General features: G+C 44.4%; 1 long non-coding RNA gene across 1 annotated transcript in view; it reads left to right on the top strand.

Annotated features, from left to right (window-relative positions):
- Positions 1 to 951: 951 nt before the first annotated feature.
- The window catches only part of LOC100594610, an 82636-nt gene continuing 61893 nt past the window's right edge, over positions 952 to 21694 (top strand). Inside the window, exon 1 of the long non-coding RNA XR_001116157.2 lies at positions 952 to 1426. This is a non-coding gene — a long non-coding RNA (uncharacterized LOC100594610). The remainder of the gene's footprint in view (positions 1427 to 21694) is intronic.

The raw sequence follows: 21694 nt of genomic DNA, 5'->3' as shown, positions 1-21694 counted from the left end.
GTCTGCAGCAGACCAGGAAAGAGGCTCACTTCTCCCAGGCCCTTCCTGGTCAGGGAGAGCCTCCGGGATGAAGACTGTGGGTGCCTTGGCTGCCAGCTGTCACGGTTGGTGCTCCTGCTGGCCTGGCTGCCCCCTGGAAATCAGGCCCCCAGGAGTGCTGCTCCCTCAGCCCAGATGCAGCAGACTCTAGAAGAAAGCAGGAGGGATGCACTAAGGTCTGCTTTAGGATGCATCTTTCCTGCTCACTCCCCTATACACACTCACACACACTCACACTCACACACAGTTTCACACACACTCACACTGACACTATCACACTCACACACACTACACACACACTCTGACACAGTCACACTCACACAAGCTCACACTCACATACTCACACGCACACATACATATTCACATGCCCACCCACACACTCACATACGTACAGTCTCACACACTCACACTCACACAATTACACACACACACTCTCACACACCCTTGGATACACACTCACACTCTGACACATATACTCACACTCTCTGACACCGCATTCACACACCCACACACTGACACACACATACACTCACACAGTCACACACACACTCTGACACACACATTCATACACCCACCCCCACACACGCTCACACTCACACTCACACACACTTGTGTGCACATGCCCGACCTCCGGAATCACAGTACGGCAGGGCCCCGAGGCACTTGGGTTCACCCATCACAGCTTTCTCATGGGCACCTGGACTGAAGAAGGGAGGGGACTTGCTGAGGGACCCATTTCTAGTTAGAGATAGGGTTGGCTGTACCCCAAATCTTAATCTTGGGCTTAGAATGGTGTCTGGGATTCTGAAGGTGCTGTTTTACTTCTTTCTTCCCCAGCCAATACATTTCGGCCCACAGATGTGACTAAACCCCGTACTTAGAGATTTATTCATTTTGACTCAAGCTTAGCTCACAATTATACAGCCAAGTCTCCTGGGAGGGTTTATATGTTAAGCTCTGTCAGTAATTTCTCCCCTAGCAAGAATGAGGGAGATGAAGAGCTTGGGTATCTGGGGGCTGGTGTGTCTCATGCGTGCGTGTTTTGGGGGCCGACTGAAGGCAGAGAAGGCTGGAGAGAGGGAACATGGGTCTGAGGGCACATCGCTAAGGGGTCAAGAGGCCTAAAGGGGGAGTCTAAGGCTCTCCATCGAACTTGGACTTGGTCTACATTAGACTTTAACCCCCATGAGGCTTGGACTTTCAGGCTTCCGCCCTCACACCGCGGGCAGGTGAGGCGTCTGCTACAGGCCTGGTCTCGCAGAGGGGGCCCAGCGCCCCCCGCCGCCGCCTTCTCCTGGAGTCTGTGTGACAGAATGGGACCTGTGGGAAAGCAGCACGTCAGCACGCAGCCCCGCTTGCGCGCCAGCAGCTAATTAAAGCCAGGAAGGTAATTTATTGCTGAGGGAGAATGTGCGGGAGGTTTGGCTGAGCTGAAATGGCCCCCGAAGAGTTATGGAAAGCTAAAGTGGGTTTTCAGAAGCAAAAGTTAATTGCTCTTCACTTAGCATTTCAGTGTCATGTGGCTCTGAGTTACACACGCGGAGTGGAAGCCTCTACCCAGGCAGGGGACGGAGGGGCGTGCTGGAGCCGGGCCTCCCCAGTGGCTGGGGGCCGCGGACTGAAAGTGTCATCACCCCTCTCCCCGCACAGGGCAAGACGGTGCTGGCTCCCTGGACTCTCATCCCCAGGTTCTGACGGGACTAGAAGGCATTTGTGTATTGAAGAGTTTTTGTGTTGGGGAAAGAGCCCTGGTCAGGGAATCCAGTAACTGCGGGAGGGGGTGGGGCGAGGCTCCTAGTTCCCTCAGGGCAGAACTAGGAGCTTCCCTCTTTTTTATTCAAAATTGTTTCTCAGTCCAGGATGTTGGGTCAAAGAGAAGTGAGACGTCCACACTTCTTTCGAGAATGACTTGGCCAGCTCAGAATGAGATCAGAATCCCAGTGAAAGTCTGAATGGGCTGAACACCAGCCAAGGATGGCACTTAGGTTATGTTCTGATCTGCCTGTGACTTGGGGGAGATCCTTCCCCTTTCTGGGTCTCCCTTCTGTGTAATGATCACTAAAGCACATCATCACTTCTGGCATCCGGTCACTTCTCTGAGACTGCGATTCGCCTCTCTGGGTCTCCTCGTGGATACCATTTATGCTGCACGACCCATTTGGCAGAGGGGAAGACTGAGGTCTAAGATACCTCATATACCCTGACAGAGTTTATGGAAGATATGGGAGTGACCTGACTCTTAGCTGAAAATAAATAGATTTACTACATAGCAACAGGAGCTTCTTGGGTCCTAAAGTATCTCCTAGACTCCTAGACACTTTGTGGGTGATGTGATTACTATTCTTATGGGTAATAGCATTTGGGGGAGAGGGTTAAAAAGCTTGAATCTGAGACCCTCCAGCCAGAAGGGTGAAAAATTCTTTCATTGGGAAAGGGGGCCCATGGAAAGGGAACAGCTGCCTTGCCGAGGAACCACTGCATCGAAAGGCAATCATTATCCTAACTATAGGTGTGACTAGGATTAGGTGCTAAACATTGAAAATGACTTCCACTGGTTGTGCTTAAGGAAGTGAGTGGAAAGGCTCCCACGTGGTCTCCTTGCCACATTTAGGAGGACAAGCGTAGTGCGTACCAGTGGGAAGGTAGGGGTTCTGCACTTAGGTTTTCAGCCTGGGGTAGTTTATAAACAGTAACTCTTTCTGGAGATACAGTGAGGTCTCATCTCAGTAAGGTGTTGCCTTCTAAAATCAGTGGAGAGGCAAGAGGCTCGCTTGAGCCTAGGAGTTTGAGACTGGCCTGGGCAACATAGCAAGACCCTGAATCTACAAAAAAGTAGAAAATTAGCCAGGTATGGTGGCACACATCTGTGATCCCAGACACTTGGGAGGCTGAGGTGGGAGGATCACTTGAGCACAGGAGTTTGAGGTTACAGTGAGCTATGATCACACCACTGCATTTCAACCTGGGTGACAGAGCGAGACCCTGGAGGGATGCATTCAGTCAAGTCAAAAGTATTTCGGAGAAGTATTATATTGCAGGGGCTGCTCCTGGAAACTGGAAAATGAAGTTTGTTTTTGTCAGCATTCCTATTCTGTTGTCCTTTTCCTGGGAGTAAAGGGTAAGGTCTAGTTTAATGGGGGTGGGGTGATGGAGATGGTGAAAGTGATGGAGGAAATAAAGGTGTCACTCCAGTGTATTGCCCCAGTGCATCTTCAATTGAAGTCTTGGCGAGGCGCCATGGCTCATGCCTATAATCCCAGCATTTTGGGAGGCCGAGGTGGGTGGCTCACTTGAGGTCAGGAGTTCAAGACCAGCCTGGCCAACATGGCAAAGCCCTGTCTCTACTAAAAATACAAAAATTTGCCGGGCGTGGTCATGCATGCCTGTAGTCCTAGCTACTTGGGAGGCTGAGGTGGGAGAGAATTGGTTGGACTCAGGAGGCGGAGGTTGCAGTGAGCTGAGGTCATGCCACCGCACTCCAGCCTGGGTGACAGAGTGAGACCCTGTCTCAAAAACAACAACAACAACAAAAATGCAGTTGAAGTCTCTCATAAGAAACGCATATTTTACTGGTCATTCTGCTGACCCACACTGGGACCAAAGATCTTAGGCCAAGTGTCTGCAGATAATATAAACTCAGCAAGAATTTTTAAATAAATGAGTGAATAAAAGTTCTTTAAAAAACTTTATCTTGTGTTTTCTTTCCATTGTCTTGAGGACAATGGAATTGTATGGATACATACTTTATGGGCAAGGTTGAGTACAGTCGTGTCTGTGGTTCAAGAACTATCCTGAAAATAGTTAAGCTTTCTGGTGTCAGGATGTGACACCCAACCGAAATGCTTTAGCACCTCACACATAATATTAGGGCTCAGGAATAAATCATAGCAGTGTTAATCTGAGAGTGTTGGAAATGAGATTGAATTCCCTTTGCACTGGATGCCAACATTATTGAAGCTTCTTTTTAAAGTCTCCCTCTCTTTTGTTCAAAATTGTTTCTGAGTCCAGGATGTTGGGTCAAAGATAAGTGAGAAGTCCCCATTTCTTTCGAGAATGACTTGGCCAGCTCAGAATGAGATCAGAATCCCAATGAAAGTCTGATGGGCTGAACACCAGCCAGGGATGGCACTTAGGTCATGTTCTGCTCTGCAAACCCAAACTCCCCTTAGCTAAACAAATGGTCACTCTGGTATAGGCTTGAATAAGCAGAGATGAAGTGGTTTTGGGGACATGATATATATATCTATATATATATATCTATCTATATATATATAGATATATATCTTTATATATATATATCTTTATATATATATATCTATATATATATATCTTTATATATATATATATATCTTTTTATATATATATATATATATATTTATTTATTTGTTAAGACAGGGTCTTGCTCTGTTGCCCAGGCTGGAGCACAGTGGCATGATCACTGCAACCTTGAACTTCTGGACTCAAGCCATCTTTCCACTTCAGCCTCCCAAGTAGCTGGAACTACAGGTACAAGGCACCACACCCAGATAATTTTTCATATTTTTTTGTAGAGATGAGGGTCTTGCTATGTTTCTAGACTGGTCTCCAACACCTGATCTCAAGTGATCCTGCTGCCTCGGCCTGCCAAACTGCTAGGATTATCAACATGAGCCACTGTGCAGAGCCAGGCACATGATTTTAGACTAGCCACTGCATTTAGGAAAGTCCCAAGTGCTAAGGAAATACAAGGCCCCTCCCACAGTCATGCCGAAATATTTCGAGTGTGAGCAGCATTTGCCCAATGCAGGCATCTTGTATTCTGCCTGGATGGGGGATGGGAGGATTCTCTTTGGTTATCAGGTTCCAGTTCCAGGCCAGTGGCTCCCTGTCTTTCTGACTCCATGACAGACTTGGACACCTGGATTCACTAGTTTGGGGACTTGGAGCATAGAGTAAGGTGGCAGGGTCCCCACTGGCAAGAGGGGGTGGTAGTGCCTGCATATGGATGCCTTTGTAAAGAGCTTGGTTTCTGTGACAATGAAGCTGGAGAGACAGTGGCCTCATTTTCTTCGGGAAGGAAATCCTAATATCTTGTTAAGATGGGATGAGAGTGGAAGTGAAAAGCATCATTTAGACGAAGAGAACAGGGAAAAGGGAAGGGGATGGACCTACTGATCATTGTGCCCTTCTAGGTAGAGAAAGTCTTGCATAAGGCAAGGGAAACATTGCGAATTAACAAGGTTAAGAGCCTTTTGGAAATCAGGTTTTTTTTTTCCTCCTGCAATATACAGACCATGGTTCAACCATTCTAAACAAAGTGTGCCTCTTCTGTCCTTGAAGGCTTCTGGGGAAAAAGCTTCAGAACCAAATCTCCACAGAATACGTCCACACTTTAAAGATTTTACAGCTTCATCTACAGAAAATGAAATTGAATCCCTTAGCTAGAGAGTGGACACGCAGCAGGGAACTTAACCCGGCGCAGTGCTTCTGAAACCTTTTCACTCAAGTGAGGGCGGACAGGGTGGACACTAGTCCCCAGGGATTCCCTGGCCTGAAACATCTCAGTGTAGGTATTAAATGTTTGAAGTTTAGTGTTTAATGCTAAAAATTCTTCCATGTTTTATATGCTCTATCATAATACATCTGTATTTTAATATAAAAAAAAGTTTTAAATTACCATCAGGAAACACATAATGGTATATGTATATTTCTTAGCTTGCTCAGTTGAAGGGAAAAAATCCAGTTCTGCACTGAATCCACCTTGGAACACTGAATTTAGAAGGGCAGAAGGTGGCTTATTGGTGTTAGTGGGCAGGTCTTTTTGCTTTCTGAGAATCAATAAAATGGCAACCATTTTTCACTAATTTTTGAATTGAGTCAGGGTGATAACTAAGGAGAGATGTCCTGAAAATTCTCCCTTTCTTGCTGCAAATACCAGGAGATGGCATATTCAAGGTGCACAGAGCCTTGGTGAAGATCCAGGTCTGCCTGTCATGGTTTGGCCTCACCTGTGAGCAGGAAACTGCCTTGTGTTTATTCCAGGGCCAAGCTGGGTCACCTTAGCCCACAATTGTGTAAACCCCAGAGTGTGGGCGCTACAATACAAATAGCCTAGCATCACTCCATGTGGCTTCCTTATCTAGCTTTTTTCAGTGGCGAATTCCATCTTTGAAGGAAAATAATGGTGGCGAGTTTCCTTCTGCAGCCAATCTCAGACCTCACCTATCCTGTAGCCCACTTCTTCATGGTGTTTTTTGGAGACATTTGCAAGGAATCAGAAGCAAGACTCATCACTGAGTTCCAAAATGCTGCTGATGGTTATCTTTTTCTCTCCTGGTGATGCCTCATGGTCAGGGGGATTCAAAAGTCCAGGATTGAAATGGCATTAGAATAGTCTTCTCTCCATGTATTAGCCCGTTTTCACACTGCTGAGTAATTTATAAAGAAAAAGAGGTTTAATGGACTCACAGTTCCACATGGCTGGGGAGGACACACAATCATGGCAGAAGGTGAAAGGCACATTAAGACGTGCCACATGGTGGCAGACAACAGAGATTGAGAGCCAAGCCAAAGGGGAAATCCCTTAGAAAATAATCAGATCTTGTGAGATTTATTCACTACCATGAGAACAGTATGGGGGGATTGTCCCCATGATTCAATTATTTCCCATGAGGTCCCACCCACAACACCTGGGAATTATGGGAGCTACAATTCAAGATGAGATTTGGGTGGGGACACAGCCAAACCATATCACTCCACTTCCATTCCATTGCCCAAACTGAAGATGGGATGGTGGTGAACCAACTGCTGCTTGGGCCTGAGATGGGATTCTGCCCTCCCCTTGCCCAGTTCTTCATTTCCCTCAGAACCCTTGGAGTTCTGTTTCCCTTTAATATGCCCCATGCTACCTCCATTGTCTTTCCTTAGTCTGAAGTTTTAATCTCCCCATCCTTATGTCTCTCAACAGAGTAATGCAAGCAAGCAGGGATCAGACCCATACAGTGTGGGAGTGGACAGCTGCTGCAGTGGGTAACTCCATGTTCACTCCATGCTGGGTGCTGGGTTTTCATACGTGGGTAGATTTATCTTTGGAGTGTAACCTTACCCAGCTCTGAAAAAGGCAGCACCAGCCCATTATTGTTCCATTAGTAATGACTCTAAACTCAAGCTATTTAGCAGCTGTTGATGGGGATGGGAGATGAGAGAAGAAAGAAGAAAATCAAAGACAGATGCTTTGCTGGTGCAGGCTCCTCTGTAAATGGGCATAGCTGGCAGTGGCTCTAGAAACACAGGCCAGTTGTATCTCCAAACTCTGGAGCTTCAGAGAGAACAGCTTCCTCTTTTCTCTTTAAACGAGAACTTCTTGTGCGGAGTAGCAAAGGACCCACAAATAACTGAGCTGTACTTTGGAAATGGATCTGATGAGTCTTTTAATAGAAGAAAATCATCATTATTTCCCAAGAGCTCACATTCCCATAACATTTTTATTAGCAGCCTCTCTTCTAAACAAACTTCGGTGGATTGATTTTGGTGGGGTTTTCTCATTTGAAATATTCCCTTAAATAATGACTGTGGGTATAGGCTCATCATCACTGTAGCTATTATTGTGATCAGCATCAGCAACTCCACTGTTATATTTATGTAGCACTTAGGAAGCTCTCAGAACACTTCAGGTATATTACTTCATTTGTCCTCATAGCATCCTGGTAAGGAAAGGAGGGGGCCCCATTAGAACAACACTGAGCAGAGACCTCTCCTCTCTGTGCCTCTGTAAGTAAATCCCCCTTTGGGGTGTGGCCAGGAGGAAGCCCTCTGTCCCCCTCTTCTATATATTCCCCTCTGTCAATATAAGGCAGAGGGAGATTGCTCCAGGGTAAGTTACAGCCACCCGGAGGCTGGAGCCCTTAAAAGGCTTGGCTCAGGGTAGAGCAGAGGGCACCGCCAGTGGAACAGGGGCATGGCTCTTGGAAATCACCCTGACTAACTGGCCCCCGACTTGCCCTTTTGTCTTGCCTTGGCCCCAAGAGGCCAAAATTCCTACAAGAGGGTGGCATCACGAAGGAGTGCCAAGATGCTAGCTGGGAATCTAGAAGATCTAGTTCAAATCCCGGTTCTACCACTTGTTAGATTTGCTTCTTGGGCCAGTCTCTTAACAACTGAAGCTTCATTTCCTCCTTTAGAACAGAAGGGAAATGGATCTTCCTTTATGGGGTTTTGTGAGGACTAAATGGGATAACCTATATAAATGTGCCCGGCATAATGGATGGGACATAGGTATGCAACAGATGTTCATTCCATTTCTTCATTTAATTTTTCTATTCTGGTAAAACCTAAACTCTCTGTCCAGTATGACTTTGAGAACTAAGAGGGAAAATAACACAAGTTGGATAGGTTTACCTTTTTAGTCATTGTCTTGTCAGAAATCATGTGTTTTCTTACCTATACTGTATTGAGGAAAAGCTAGTGACACATAATTAGTATATATATATATTTTTTCAATTCCAAAAGTTGTAAGAATAATACTTTATTTTCATTACAATAAAGATATCTTACTAAAATGATCAGTGCAAATGCAATAATAACAAAGAATTAAGGGCAACTGATTTAATTTGGTTAAAAAATGGGAGAGGAGACTAAGGGAGAAGCATCAGAAACCCAAATTCACACCCTAAAGCCCCAGAAGAGCATTCTAGTATTGAATTTAATGTAGGGAACTTCCATTTTGGAAGCTTATTACCTTACAGTAATAGAGTGGATTTCTTTTAATTTTTATTTTTTTATTATACTTTAAGTTCTAGGGTACATGTGCACAATGTGCAGGTTTGTTACATATGTATACATGAGCCATGTTGGTGTGCTGCACCCATTAACTTGTCATTACATTAGGTGCATCTCCTAATACTATCCCTCCCCCCTCCCCCCACCCCCAACAGGCCCTGGTATGTGATGTTTCCCTTCCTGTGTCCAAGTGTTCTCATTGTTCAATTCCCACCTATGAGTGAAAACATGAGGTGTTTGGTTTTTTGTGATTGCGATAGTTTGCTGAGAATGATAGTTTCCAGCTTCATCCATGTCCCTACAAAGGACATGAACTCATCCTTTTTTATGGCTGCATAGTATTCCATGGAGTATATGTGCCACATTTTCTTTATCCAGTCTATCATTGATGCACATTTGGGTTGGTTCCAAGTCTTTGGGTGGGGACACAGCCAAACCATATCACTCCACATCCATTCCATTGCCCAAACTGAAGATGGGATGGTGGTGAACCAACTGCTGCATGAGCCTGAGATGGGGTTCTGCCCTCCCCTTGCCCAGTTCTTCATTTCTCCCAGAACCCTTGGAGTTCTATTTCCCTTTAATATGCCCCATGCTACCTCCATTGTCTTTCCTTAGTCTGAAGTTTTTGTTTTGTTTTGTTTTGTTTTTTTTTTTTGAGATGGAGTCTTGCTCCGTCACCCAGGCTGGAATGCAGTGGCACAATCTTGGCTCACTGCAAGCTCTGCCTCCCAGGTTCATGCCATTCTCCTGCCTCAGCCTCTCCGAGTAGCTGGGACTACAGGCGCCCACCACCAACCCCGGCTAATTTTTTGTATTTTTAGTAGAGACGGGGTTTCACCGTGGTCTCAATCTCCTGACTTCGTGATCCGCCCGCCTCGGCCTCCCAAAGTGCTGGGATTACAAGCGTGAGCCACTGTGCCCGGCCAGTCTGAAGTTTTAATCTCTCCATCCTCATGTCCCTAAACAGCCCCCTGGCTGCTCTGCTGACCACATCTCCAGGCTAGCACTGTCTTGGGAAAGTGTGTCATTAGCTACTTTGCTAATCCCTGCAAGTTAACCTTTGCAGCAGAGTCTATGCACTCTACAGATTGGTAAAGTCTTCTGAGGAACCAAATCTCCTTGAACATGCCCTCAGCTAGGGGCAGTCCAATGCCAGTGTTCCTTTTGCATTATCCCAAGAAGCAGAGGGAAAGTCTTGGAGGTTGAATAGTTAGGGCATTTTCTCATGCAGGCTTCCCTGCACACAGACACATCAGGAAGAACATACAACACAAAGAAGACTTTCCCTTGCACAATTCACCCATACCTTATTTTCCTTTATAGTTTTATGAAACAAAACAAAGTCTAGCTGCCTTTTGAGTTCAATTCAATTGAGTGCTAACAAGGGCAACTCACCACACTGAACACTGTGAGGCTATCACAATGAATATGACTGTGTCCCTATCTCTACTCAACGGGGCTCACCATCTAGGAGGAGAGGTAGACAAACATATAATTAACTAAGATAACAAGGCAGATGGTCAGGGGTGCTTTTATAAAGTCCCTAAATATGATGGGAGAATAATTCCAACTGGAAAAGAGATTTCATCAAATCTTTTGTTAGGAGATAGCTAGGTCTTGATTTGGACCTTAGATGATTGGTATAGTTGCAATAAAAACACATTAGAGGATGGGGAAGGCATTTAAGATAGAAGAAATAGTTCAAGGCAAGGCAGTGAGAGGGGAAAGCTTCCTTTATTCATAGTGAAGTCCATCCTTGTTAACACATACATGGATAAACTACAAAAGCCAGCTTCCTGCAAAGCATTCTGGGGTGGGAGGAGGGAAGTGCTGCTCGGTGTTCACTCGTCCAAAGGGCCCAGCACCTCTTAGAGGTTTCTGGTCTCATTGCACATTATTGCCTACTTTCTCTGGACCAAGAGTATACAGATTCTGAAATGCACATTCAGTTTAGCTAGAAAAATTATAAGAATGGAAAAGAAGTGCTCAACTGAAGGATGATTGGAAACCTTAAATGTAAATATCATTTAAAAATTAATTTTCATACTCTTCCTCTTTTGAAGGTAATGTGCTTTGAAGTGGAGCTGGAAGGAAATGATGTTTTCCTGACTTTGTCCTTGCCCATGCCAGACATCACTAATTGAACCCGGCATGCTTTCCCCCTGAGCTGGGCCTCTTGTCAGACAGAGCGCCCTGAGATATTCCAGGCAGTCTCTGCTATTCAGCCAGTTGTATTATACCAGATGAAGTCTCTTTGCCATTTTCTGTTTAAAGTCTTAAAACTTTACTACTATCTGAAATACCAAGTAGCTTTCTCATGAAATACAAAGACTTAAAGCAGGGAGAAATTTTGTATCATCTAGCACCTTGAGAATCTCTAAATATAAATGGAAGTTGCTGAGAGGGCTCTAAGACTAATATAAAGATGTTCTCACTCTCCTGTCCTCCCTGTGATTTAATAGTATAAATATGAGGTTGAAAGAGGCAGGAGATATGTGAAGAAATATAAAATACACACAGAAAAATAACCATTGGCTTAGATCAATAGTTCTCAACCTGGATGTACATCTGAATTGCTCACTTGTTTTAAATGCAGATTCCTGGGCCCCATTTTAGACTAAATCAGAATTTCTGGTCTTGGAGCTTGGAAACAACATATTTACCAAACATCCTAAGTAATTCTTCTGCACTATTCCTGAGACCAGCCCATGAACCTATGTTTGGGAACCAGAGACTTAAATGACAGAAATATTTCAGCCCTTGTTTACGTGTTTGGATGGTTGGCCAAAAATGCCATATTCATTTCCCATGGCTGAGCTACCTTACATTCCATGGTGTTCCAGGTACTGAAAAACTGCATTCATTTGGATATTGGAAATGAGTTTGCAATTTCCAAAGGGATTGGCCATTTGGATGAACATAAGTCATGCTTCGTGGAGATCAATCTTTAGGATGTGTCTGAATTATCTTGCATCCATATTGTTTGGGCTTGGTTTTAAGAATTAAAGAAGAGAGAAAAGTAGTTTATGTTGACCAGGAAGATAAATTATCCTGAAATTTCTCATTGTCTCAGTTCATTTTGTGCTGCTATAACAGAATACCTAAGGCTGGGTAATTTATAAAAAATATAATTTATTTCTCACAGTTCCAGAGGCTGGGAAGTCCAAGATCATGACACCAGCATCTTGTGTCTGGTAAGGCCTCTCTTGCTGCATCCTCATATGGCAGACAGTAAAACGGCATGTGGGGCTGAACATTGTGCCCTCACATGGCAGAAGGGAAAAAGAAAGTGAACTCACTCCTGCAAGCCCTTTTTATAGTGGCATGAATCCATTCATGAGGTTGGAGTCCTTATGACCTAAACACTTCTCATTAGGCCCCACCTTCCAATAGTACTACACTGGGGACTAAGTTTCAACATAAGTTTGAGAGGGGACAAAAACATTCAAACCATAGAACTGGTTATGTGGTCAATATTTGAGTTCACTTGACTTTCGGTAATAAGTATCACATACTGTACATCTATTCTGCACTGGGCACCTCACTAGGACTAGATATACATTGTCTAAAGCAGTTCTTAAAATAATCCGATGAAGAAATGATCATTATTTCCAGAAGAGGAAATTTGGGTTCAGAAAAGTTAAGTAACTTTCCTTGAAAGACACAGGATATGGATGTGAATCTTTGAAACTGTCTGACTCCAAAATGTTTATTCTTATTTACTACATTCTAAATTCTGTTTCCAAGAAATATGCTGTTTAGTGACATTGCTGGGACCAAATTCAAGCTCCATAATTAGTGTTGCAAACTTCAAGACATAACTGAGAAGGACGCTTACTAGATGTAGTAGTAGTGGTCTGTTAAATTCTGGTGTTCTCATTGACTTGATAGAATTTCATCAAGTTTAGCACTAGGCCTATTATTTGTCTACTTTTTCATGTATAAAGTATGTTAAACTGTGTTAGGATTAATTTCAGTACCCAAATTTATATTTTGGAAAAGTTAAAGGCTCTTCCTTACCCTGTTGTTAAAAAAGCCCCCAAAACAACCAATGTGGTTCTTACACATGTGGCTTTCCATGTGTATGAGCAACACATGTTCCACAGAACATGTTTCCATGGAACAACCCGGCCACTCCTCCTGTAGAGTGGATTCTGGGAAGTGTACATGGAAAAGGACCCATCTGGTGCCCACTAGACTGAATGATCATCCAGTGTATGAAAGAGTGCTAGGCCAGATGCGGTGGCTCATGCCTGTAATCCCAGCACTTTGGGAGGCCGAGGTTGACAGATTGCTTGAGGCCAGGAGTTCGAGACCAGCCTCGGCAACATGGCAAAACCCCCATCTCTATCAAAAATACAAAAATTAGCCAGGTGTGGTGGTGTGCCTGGGAGGCTGAGGCACGAGAATTGCTGGAACACAGAAAGCGGAGGTTGCAGCGAGCTGAGATAGTGTCATCACACTCCAGCATGGATGACTGAGCATGACTCTGTCTAAAAAAAGAATGAAAGAAAGAGAGAAAGAAAGAAAGAAAAAGAAAGAAAGAAAGAAGAGTCTCTCAGACCACAGTGCAATCAAACTAGAACTCACTAGTTTGAGGATTTAGAAACTCACTCAAAACTGCTCAACTACATGGAAACTGAACAACCTGCTCCTGAATGACTACTGGGTACATAATGAAATGAAGGCAGAAATAAAGATGTTCTTGAAACCAACGAGAACAAAGACACAACATACCAGAATCTCTGGGACACATTCAAAGCAGTGTGTGGAGGGAAATTTATAGCACTAAATGCCCACAAGAGAAAGCAGGAAAGATCCAAAATTGACACCCTAGCATCACAATTAAAAGAACTAGAAAAGCAAGAGCAAACACATTCGAAAGCTAGCAGAAGGCAAGAAATAACTAAAATCAGAGCAGAACTGAAGGAAATAGAAAAACCCTTCAAAAAATTAATGAATCCAGGAGCTGGTTTTTTGAAAAGATCAACAAAATCGCTAGACCGCTAGCAAGACTAATAAAGAAGAAAAGAGAGAAGAATCAAATAGACGCAATAAAAAATGATAAAGGGGATATCACCACCTATCCCACAGAAATACAAGCTACCATCAGAGAATACTACAAACACCTTTATGCAAATAAACTAGAAAATCCAGAAGAAATGGATAAGTTCCTCGACACATACACCCTCCCAAGACTAAACCAGGAAGTAGTTGAATCTCTGAATAGACCAATAACAGGCTCTGAAATTGTGGCAATAATCAATAGCTTACCAACCAAAAAAAGTCCAGGACCTGATGGATTCACAGCCGAATTCTACCAGAGGTACAAGGAGGAGCTGGTATCATTCCTTCTGAAACTATTCCAATCAATAGAAAAAGAAGGAATCCTCCCTAACTCATTTTATGAGGCCAGCATCATCCTGATACCAAAGCCTGGCAGAGACACAACCAAAAAAGAGAATTTTAGACCAATATCCTTGATGAACATTGATGCAAAAATCCTCAATAAAATACTGGCAAACCGAATCCAGCAGCACATCAAAAAGCTTATCCACTATGATCAAGTGGGCTTCATCCCTGGGATGCAAGGCTGGTTCAATATACACAAATCAATAAATGTAATCCAGCATATAAACAGAACCAAAGACAAAAACCACATGATCATCTTAATAGATGCAGAAAAGGCCTTTGACAAAATTCAACAACCCTTCATGCTAAAAACTCTCAATAAATTAGGTATTGATCAGACATATCTCAAAATAATAAGAGCTATCTATGACAAACCCACAGCCAATATCATACTGAATGGGCAAAAACTGGAAGCATTCCCTTTGAAAACTGGCACAAGACAGGGATGCCCTCTCTCATCACTCCTATTCAACATAGTGTTGGAACTTCTGGCCAGGGCAATTGGGCAGGAGAAGGAAATAAAGGGTCTTCAATTAGGAAAAGAGGAAGTCAAATTGTCCCTGTTTGCAGAGGACATGATTGTATATCTAGAAAACCCCATTGTCTCAGCCCAAAATCTCCTTAAGCTGATAAGCAACTTCAGCAAAGTCTCAGGATACAAAATCAATGAACAAAAATCACAAGCATTCTTATACACCAATAACAGACAAACAGAGAGCCAAATCATGAGTAAACTCCCATTCACAATTGCTTCAAAGAGAATAAAATACCTAGGAATCCAACTTACAAAGGATGTGAAGGACCTCTTCAAGGAGAACTACAAACCACTGCTCAATGAAATAAAAGAGGACACAAACAAATGGAAGAATATTCCATGCTCATGGGTAGGAAAATCAATATCACGAAAATGGCCATACTGCCCAAGGTAATTTATAGATTCAATGCCATCCCCATCAAGCTACCAAAGACTTTCTTCACAGAACTGGAAAAAACTACTTTAAAGTTCATATGGAACCAAAAAAGAGCCCGCATCTCCAAGTCAATCCTAAGCCAAAAGAACAAAGCCGGAGGCATCACATGACCTGACTTCAAACTATACTACAAGGCTACGGTAACCAAAACAGCATGGTACTGGTACCAAAACAGAGATATAGATCAATGGAACAGAACAGAGCCCTCAGAAATAATGCCACATATCTACAACCATCTGATCTTTGACAAACCTGACAAAAACAAGCAATGGGGAAAGGATTCCCTATTTAATAAATGGTGCTGGGAAAACTGGCTAGCCATATGTAGAAAGCTGAAACTGGATCCCTGCCTTACACCTTATACAAAAATTAATTCAAGATGGATTAAAGACTTACATGTTAGACCTAAAACCATAAAAACTCTAGAAGAAAACCTAGGCAATACCATTCAGGACATAGGCATGGGCAAGGACTTCATGTCTAAAACACCAAAAGCAATGGCAACAAAAGCCAAAATTGACAAATGAGATCTAATTAAACTAAAGAGCTTCTGCACAGCAAAAGAAACTACCATCAGAGTAAACAGGCAACCTACAAAATGGGAGAAAATTTTCGCAACCTACTCATCTGACAGAGGGCTAATATCCAGAATCTACAATGAACTCAAACAAATTTACAAGAAAAAAACAAACAACCCCATCAAAAAGTGGGTGAAGGATATGAACAGACACTTCTCAAAAGAAGACATTTATGCAGCCAAAAAACACATGAAAAAACGCTCATCATCACTGGCCATCAGAGAAATGCAAATCAAAACCACAATGAGATACCATCTCACACCAGTTAGAATGGCGATCATTAAAAAGTCAGGAAACAACAGGTGCTGGAGAGGATGTGGAGAAATAGGAACACTTTTACACTGTTGGTGGGACTGTAAACTAGTCCAACCATTGTGGAAGTCAGTGTGGCAATTCCTCAGGGATCTAGAACTAGAAATACCATCTGACCCAGCCATCTCATTACTGGGTGTATACCCAAAGGATTATAAATCATGCTGCTATAAAGACACATGCACACGTATGTTTATTGCGGCACTATTCACAATAGCAAAGACTTGGAACTAACCCAAATATCCAATAACAATAGACTGGATTAAGAAAACGTGGCACATATACACCATGGAATACTATGCAGCCATAAAATGATGAGTTCATGTCCTTTTTAGGGACATGGATGAAGCTGGAAACCATCATTCTCAGCAAACTATCGCAAGGACAAAAAACCAAACACCACATGTTCACACTCATAGGTGGGAATTGAACAATGAGAACACGTGGACACAGGAAGGGGAACATCACACTCTGGGGAATGTTGTGGGGTGGGGGGAGGGGGGAGGGATAGCATTAGGAGATATACCTAATGCTAAATGACGAGTTAATGGGTGCAGCACACCAACATGGCACATGTATACATATGTAACGAACCTGCACATTGTGCACATGTACCCTAAAACTTAAAGTATAATAATAATAAAATAAAAAAAAAGAAGAAAGAAAGGAAGGAAGGAAGGAAGGAAGGAACTCTGATGAGTAGTCAGGAGGTTTGGTTTCTTAGTAGCTCTGCCACTCAGTAACTCTGTTATCTTGAGCAAGTCATTTTACATAAGACAAAATGATTTGTGTGTGTGATGGCACACACAGAGCCCTTTAGCATATTTCTTGGAGAACTATCTGATACAAGCTGTTTCCCCCCTCCTTTTCCATGCAAATCTTTTGGACTAGAGGCCATAAAGTTATTTACTTGATCTAATATGTCATGATTCTTGAAAAACACGTTAGCCAGGGAGCTGGCAAAGAGACCGATAGGGCCTCATCAGTGGCACTGTTGTCAATGTCCTCACCGGATCAGAATGGTCAGAGGGTGGGCAACCCAGACCAGGCTCCTGAGATGCCTACTGTCCCCTGACTTCTGGCCTGCCTCCTTTCTGGCCTGAGGTTGTTACATTCTTTTCTTCTCGGGAGACAGTTGAGGTGTATTGTAGTACTACATTCTTTGATATTTCTTGTTGGGGTGAAATCTTCAAGCAAAAAGTTGAGTAGACTCCTTCATACATAGCTCATTGCTTTTGTAAATGCTGGTGACCCATCACATCCCACCCTTCCCATGAGCTAGAATAGCCTGGGCTGCTTGGGCAACAGTATCACTAGATGATTCACAGGGATTTGAACCTGAAGGGACCTTATCAAGCATCTAGTCCAACAACTTTATTGCACAGATGAGATAAGAAGCCCCAAGAGGGAAAATGACTCAAGGATATCCAGCCAGTTAGTGAAGCAGTTGACACCCCGTTTTCAAATTTATGTTGTAAGCATAATAATAAAATCTACCACCAAAGAATTATTGTGAAGGTATTTAAATGGGATGGCACACACAGAGCCCTTTAGCACATTTCTTGGAATAGAGAACCATCTGATACAAGCTGTTCCCTCCCTTTCTAGAACTCAGATCTGCTTCTCATCATACTCATATTTCCACAGGAGTCCTATGAGTTAGAATGAGCAGATTTTATCATCCTTTACTCTGCAGAATGCCAACCCATACAGGAGTAAGCTGAGCTACCCACGTTTAATCATGCCCTAGTGGCAAAATCTGACTTGGCACATGTTATGTATTAAAAAAATGTCTGGGGTTACTGAACACTAGAACCCATTCCTCCTGACTCTTAATCCAGTGATCTTTCCATTATACCATGCTGATTGACGGGCGGGTGCGCATGAGCTCCTTTAAATTGCTGTGAATACCAGCATGGTGACAGATGACTGCGAACACATGGGGCCACAGCCCCAGTATGTCCTAAGCCTGTCAGTGTAATTTTATTATCACGCATTTATCAAGGCTACCATGTGCATGCAGGAGCTTTGCTTACTGCTGAGATGAATATAAAAATGAGTAGTAAGATACAGCCCCTGCCCTCAAGGAGCACTTAATTTGATAATAAAGACAGACTTGGACATAAATAATTCCAATGTAAGGCAGATAGCAATCCATGACTACTCCATATGTGCTACAAGGGAGTACAGGGATTAAGACCTCACCTGTTGACATGGTGAGAGTGAGGTGGGCTAGGACAGGGCTTCCCCCCAAATGTCTCCATCCAGCTGAAGGGGCAGGGAACACGCTTCATGGTCCAGTTGGGACTCCAGCCTCGTGAGCTCCTTGCCTCTGACTGCGGGTGAGCGCAGCTGGGTCACTGTCTTGCCTTCTTTAGCCACTGCAAAATGGGAGAACATCCCCTTTCTTGCTCGGAGCTTAAAAGGAACTGGGTGGTCATTTGGTCTAGATCTCTGCTTCTGGGCAGGACTGCCCTCACCCGTGCTGACATGCAAGAATCTGCACTCTATATGCAGAACAGCGAAACATTATTCTTTTTCTCTCTTCTCTGTGTTTTGGTGGTAGAAGTGGGGCGGGGGTTGAGAATAGTGTAGGGGAGAAAAGAGGGGGAGGTAAAGGGAATTGTAGGTCGATGCTTGACAAGGGGAGTTGGGTCACCCAGGGAAAATATGGCCTTGCTCTCCACTGGCAGATTCCCAGAGAAGCTCTGACTGTTCCCCACCTGTCCTGTGCTCCCCCCGCCACCCCCCAGGGCTGCTGTCCCTGCGTGCACGAAGCAGGGAGGCGATGATGAATTTCCCCCGAACGGCATTACAGACAGTCATAAATAACACTTTGCTCTTTGGTGACGGCACTTTCCATTAGAGCTGCCTGTGCCGGGCTGTTGCTACCCCCAGTCTTCTGCTGGGGACTTGCAGTAAAATTTATCAGCGAGCTTTCTGCACCTAATAAATCATCCCCTCCGGGAGCCATCTGGCAGATAAGGCCATGAAAACCCACATGCTCTGCAGAGGCGGAGTCAGAGTGAGAGGCGGCCCTGGTAGCCCCAGGCCCTGTTGAGGGGGACTCTCTTTCTCTCCTGGCCTGTCAGACTCTTCCTGGCTTATCTCATGAGACTGAGGATGGGGGCCCTGGAGAGGGCAGCTGCTCCAGCTCCCTGAACCGTGTGGCTTCCCACTCTGGGGCTAGGCCTACAGATCACCCCCTTCTCACGCTGTCTACACCCAGGTGTCCAAAAGGTCCCGGGGTCTGTCACCAGGCCAGAGCAGGGGTACTCTAGGCCAAGACAGGTGCCGTGATGGGCATGACTATTGCCTAAGCGAATGCTCCTTGGTGTGTTCTAGAGACATGAGTATTGGCCAGCATCAAAGCAATCTCGTAGTGATAAGTAACTTCCTGTTTGGATGGAAGGCATTAAGGAGCACCTCTGAATGCAGGGCGATGCTTCACATGTCTATCCCCATGTTTTTTGAGCAACAACTACCATGATCTTACAGATTTCTTTCCAATATGTATTACTTTCTGTGAGTGCACAGTATGGGAGGTTCTAAAGGATGCTGGACCTAGAGGGTAGAGTTGCTTAGATCAATGATCACAGTTCTTTCCTTAAGGCATTTACAATCTGCTTGGAGAGACTAGCTTAAAACCAAAGTCTCAGGTGTGGTGATTGTAGTGTTCACTCTCACAGCAAGACACAGTGCTTGCAGGATATGACCTACAGCTGTGTGGGATGCACGAGTGGTTGGGTTTCTGGTCTTCTAGTCCCAGTATCTAGCACAGTGCCTGGTGTGTCGAAGCACCCAGTGTATTTGTGTTGAACTGTATTGAGGGACATGTGGCAGGGAGCAAAGTGCCCGACACAGTTGCCAATACAAAGTAGAGTATGAGAGTGAAATGAAAAAGAGCCGAATAAAAACAGCATCATCATTCCCAGGCCCCAGCAGAGTGTGCGCCCTGTTCTTTAGGGTTAACTGGGTGATCTAGGAACGAAATCCTTTTCTGGGCATGGATAACCTGTGCCCCTGTCCTGGCCCTGCAGCGAGCTGCCTGAGCTTGCTCAAGGCATGCTCTAGCCTCTGTTTTCTCATTTGTAAAACAACAGGGAAAAGACAAGGCAATTTTTTGGAGGGTAATTTTTAGTATTATTGCTATTAGAATACTTCCTCTTTTTTCCCTTGCTGGTGCCTGCTTTTGTTTGAAGGACAAGAGGCTGGAGGGGTAAAGCCAGGAAGAACTCTTCTCTTTTCTTCCCTCCTGGGCCACTTCTCAGCTGAGATAACCTTGTTGAAGGTCCAAATGTGGGCACCACACAGCTAGAGCTTGAGCATCCTGGAGTTCTTCCCTGGGGGTCATTCTTTAGGAGGACACCTATCATGCTGCCTCTGATTGCTGTGGACACATCCCGGGAAAACATTAAATGGAGTGTCCGGAAGATGCTTAGCTTAGCTATGCATTTAATTTGGCGGTAATTGAAATTTGCCAACAAAGATTTGCATGTAATCTGTGATTCTGTTTTTCAATTAAAATTGCTTTCTTCTTGTGGATGGGAAGTACTTGGCTTCTTTCCTCCTCACAGCACTTTGCAAACACTCATCCCTCACTTCTTTGGGGGCTGGAGAGAGGGTAGGGGTGTGGTGCAAGGAGGTAGAGTCTGGCAGGACAGTGGTGCAGGATAGGCTGGTGCTGGGGGTAAGGCTGATGGATAAGAGGTAGGGTGAGGGCTTGAGCCTCCCTTGTCTGCAATGGTCTCAGAAAAGGAACCCCAGCTGGGACTTCAAGATCTCAGTTTCTAGGGGTCAGACAAGGGTTGGGGGACTGGGAGGTATAGTCAGAAGTGGGGAGAGCCAACCAGTTCTCCATGGCCAGACAAGGCTAGTAGTAAGAAGCCAGGGACAAGGCACCAGGCTCAGGTCCTGGGATGTAGGAAGTGTCTTTTTTCTTATCTACCTCTTCCCCTCTGGGTGAGTGTGGCCTTTGATAAAGGTGAGCAGCAATAGAGCTCCTGGGAGAAGAGAACTGATGGAAAAGTGTCTTCCAAGGATGGCTGGAGAGGGGAAGGGAGGACAGGAAGCAGGGGCTGGAGAGGGGAAGGGAGGACAGGAAGCAGGAAGCAGTAGGTATGAAAATCGCACCTACCTGAGTGGGGGCTGGGAGAAGCCAGCTGCTAGGGTCTGAATGTTTGTGTCCCCCCTCCCAACCCCAAATTTGTATGTTGACACCTAATCCTGGTACAATAGTATTAGGAGGTGAGGATTTTTTTGGAAGATGACAGAGCTCCCATGCCTAGGATCAATGTCCTTACAGAAGAGGCTTGAAGGAACCCTTCTGTGCCTTGCGCTGCATGAAGATAGAAAGAAGGCACCATCTATGAAGCAGTGGGAAACCTCAGTAGACACTGAATCTGCCGACACCTTGATCTTGGACTTCCCAGCCTCCAAACTGTGAGCAGTAAATTTCTGTTATTTATAAGGCACCCAGTCTAAGGTATTTTGTTATAGCAGCCTGAGGACTAAGACGCCAGCCCACTGGTCTGTGAGAGTCCTGAGGGCTGGAGCTGTGTCATCATGACCCCTTTCTATGCCTGGTACCTGGCACGGTACCTGGCACATGGTAAGAATGAA

The sequence above is a fragment of the Nomascus leucogenys genome, chromosome 8 (assembly GCF_006542625.1).
Source record: "Nomascus leucogenys isolate Asia chromosome 8, Asia_NLE_v1, whole genome shotgun sequence".
Lineage (NCBI taxonomy): Eukaryota > Metazoa > Chordata > Mammalia > Primates > Hylobatidae > Nomascus > Nomascus leucogenys.
This window is presented reverse-complemented; position numbering and strand designations above follow the sequence as displayed.